Raw genomic sequence first — 3,411 nt, 5'->3', positions numbered from 1 at the left:
CCTGTCCTGAACATGTGCTCTGTTGCGTTTGTAGCAGGTAGAATCAATAAAGGAAGTAGGAGGCAGGCATACAGTGCACGCTAGAAAATCAGGTCTTCAGACGTACAGCAAAGCTTGTATCATGGGAACAGCTGTGGTTTGCTGACATCCCAGAGTTAGAGGGGCACTGCGGGTGCATTGTAGCCTCAACCCCTATGTCAAGGGCCCATTTAATGCCTTGTCCTATGCTTGGCACAGACCTCACCGTTTCCCTTTTCTTGGCCCGTGTTTGAGCGCTTTGTAACAGGCAGGCCTACCTCACCTCTGTTCTTTGGTAAACATACAGAAGTTCCTTGGTGGGTGTAGCTTTGCACTCCTGCGGTACGCAACAGCTCCTGAGGTTGCTGTCTGAAAAAAGGGGAATCTTGTAGTAGATACATTGAAAATTTACACCATTTTTTCTTCCTGGGACAGAATTCATCCCCTTGGATAGCACCCTGCCCGCGAGCTTCTGGCTGTTTGTCCGCAGTCTCTCTAAGCTTAGCACAAGGGATGTACCATGGTGTTCGCCATCGTGGCTGAAGGACCTCTCCGAGAACGGGGTTGTCTTGTCCGTAAGAGCAGCTGCCGCCCCATGCAACTGCTGAGCGTGTCCACGCATGGTGTGGAGCAGGCTAGCAGCAGAACCGCCTCCCACCCGTGCTCCAGGCAGCTGCATAGACACGGTTAGATTTCTGCCTACGGAGAGCCAAATGTTGCTGCAAAAACTGGGCATCTTCCAGCTCAGTCCTGACTTACATCTGGCCAGCCTGGAGTGTGACAGGGGAGCCCAGGTCTTTGTATACCTGTTCAGGAAGTTGCGGCCTAAATTAAACTCCACATTCCTAGGGTAAGGGCCAAGGGAATCGTTACAACAAAGGTTCTGTGCTAAAAAGTGCGTAAATGCTTTTCTGTTCAGGTTTTTCACAAAGTTGCTTTTCAGTTCTCTATCTAAGCACACCTTCAGCCTCTACAAGGAGATGTGTATAGTCAGAGGAGAGGGACAGGCAGGTGTCACATATCTCACATGCTTTTTTGCGATTGATTTTAGAGAAATCATGAGGTGTAGCCTAAGACTCCGTCTGATAGCCCTGCCCCTGAATGTAACGTGCAGTGTGAGCTGAGCAGGCGAAGGCTGAGTGCGTAGTTGTACCTCACGTATTGGACAGTGGCGGTTTTTGACAGATAGAGCATTTGGTCATCAGCTCCTGTAATACGTGCCCTGTCCTCCAACCTCTGGAGAGGGTGAAGAGAGCCAGCAACAATGAAATATAACATTTAGATCTAACAGAAAAAGTAGGGTCTTAGTGCCAGCTTACGCCACGCTACAGCCCAACCATAGCAGTGTAGCCTTTGCTTTATAGCAGCGTCTTTTAAAGGAGGCTTACTGAACTTAATAAGGGTGTTTCTCTGTTGTTGGAAGCTGAGCTGTAACACGGTGGTGTATAAGAGAAACTGTTTGCTAGTCATGCGTGAGGTGTGAGCTGTCAAATGACCTGGGAGGTCACGTTCCCGGCTTGCAGGCAAAGGCAAGAGCTGGGCTAGTGAAGCTTTGTCTCTGTTGCTCAAACTGTTGGCTTAACTGCCCGCGAAGCCTGCCAAAGAGCCAGATGTGGCTCGACGCATGGATTTCTTACACAGCTTGCTGCCTAGATCTTGTGCTGGCTCATGATCCATGTGTTGGAGGTCAGTAGGGTTAGAAGCCGAGCGTGTGTTTGTGTGTTTGAAGGATGAAGTGGTTTTCTTGGGGCACTTCTACCTTGCGCTGTTTTGAATTCACCTGCACCCCTGCGTAGTTATACGAAAATAAAGTTTATTTATAAGCCTTTAAAACGTGAACAAGTAAGTTTTTAGTGCTAATGGATACAGAAGGCTTACCTGGGAACGGGAAACATCTATACACATCACTGCTGCGAGTAACTACAGCAGTTTGGGGATCATGTACCAGGGCTAATCACTGCTGTAGGTTTGTATATTAAGATTTCTTTTCGTATTAAGTTTTCCAGGTTTGCTTTTTTATTTTTTGGAGAAAGTTGTAGCCCTGTAATGTTGCTTTTACTTTAACTTGGAATCTTTAAGCTACTTATTCGAATCACTTTTTGTCACCCCTTACAGGTAGAAATGTAAGTGCTGAAATATGCAGCTATTCTGAGATTCATCTGTGCAGTTAAATCCCTACTAACAAGATTTTAAACACTGCTAAATGTACTTATATTCCACAGTGAACATCACTATGGAATTAAAATGCACTTATTTGAAATCACATTTTTCTACCTTTCTTCTGAAGTATTCTTTTTTTTTCTAAGATGACATTTTCAAACTAGACTGTTTTTGTTGTAGATCTGTATCATAGCTTCAGCTTGACGACTCCTAGACATGTCAGTTCTTCAGGTTAATAGTCACCGTGGAGCCATCACTTGTTTGCAAGACGTTTCCCTGAGGCACTTGAGCAAGTAGTCTGCTTTTCAAAGCCACGTAGATCCTGCAGTATCCGTTACACTTAAGCAGGACTCCCCACTGTAGGTACCTTTGTTTCATTACAGTCAGCTCTTTCAGAGTATTGTTGAAGCAAGAGCTGAGATGGAACATGAGAAGTTGGACACTAATTGCAAGTGTTTTCTGAGCTGATAGGAAACAAACAGTTGTGGAAGAATTCCTGTGAGGTTTTAGTTTCATTGAGTTGTAAATCCGTACTAATTTTAATGCTCTTGAAGCTCTGAAGAAATCTGTGTCTATGGAATGAATCTCCATTTCTTGTCATATTAATTTTTCAAGCCAAAGCAATGGCTGTGTCTGTAGGTAGCTTTCTTGTTATGCGTCAAAAGTGTTAAAAACATATCAAAAAGAATCCCTTTTTTTCCCTTTAAGATTATTAAGGGGGATTCCATTAATTATTAATTAGGAATGCGATCCAGAGGGACCTTGACAGGATGGAGAGGTGGGCCACTGCCAACCTCATGGAGTGCAACGAGGCCGAGTGCAAGGTCCTGCACCTGGGTCGGGGCAATCCCAAGCACAAGTACAGGCTGGGTGGAGAGTGGATAGAGAGCAGCTCCGAGGAAAAGGACTTGGGGGTACTGGTGGATGAAAAGCTGAACATGAGCCGGCAGCGTGTGCTGGCAGCCCAGAAAGCCAACCGTATCCTGGGCTGTGTCAGAAGTGTGGCCAGCAGGTCGAGGGAGGGGATTCTGCCCCTGTACTCTGCTCTGGTGAGACCCCACCTGGAGTACTGCGTCCAGCTGTGGAGCCTCCAACATAAGGATATCAACCAGTTGGAACAAGTCCGGAAGAGGGCCACAATGATGGTCAGAGGGCTGGAGCACCTCTCCTGTGGGGACAGGCTGAGAGTGTTGGGCTTGTTCAGCCTGGAGAAGAGAAGGGTCCAGAGAGAAC

The 3,411-nt window shown here is 46.5% G+C and overlaps 1 protein-coding gene across 1 annotated transcript in view; it reads left to right on the top strand.

Annotated features, from left to right (window-relative positions):
* The window catches only part of LOC104509572 (transmembrane protein 168), a gene marked incomplete at its 5' end in the record, with an annotated part of 7,923 nt that overhangs the window by 3,188 nt on the left and 1,324 nt on the right, over positions 1–3,411 (top strand). The gene's annotated exons all lie outside the window — the stretch shown is intronic.

This window comes from Eurypyga helias, unplaced genomic scaffold (genome assembly GCF_000690775.1).
Source record: "Eurypyga helias isolate BGI_N326 unplaced genomic scaffold, ASM69077v1 scaffold24285, whole genome shotgun sequence".
In the NCBI taxonomy this organism is placed as follows: Eukaryota; Metazoa; Chordata; class Aves; order Eurypygiformes; family Eurypygidae; genus Eurypyga; species Eurypyga helias.
Note: the sequence above shows the minus strand (reverse complement) of the source record. Positions and strands in the feature narration are given on the sequence as shown.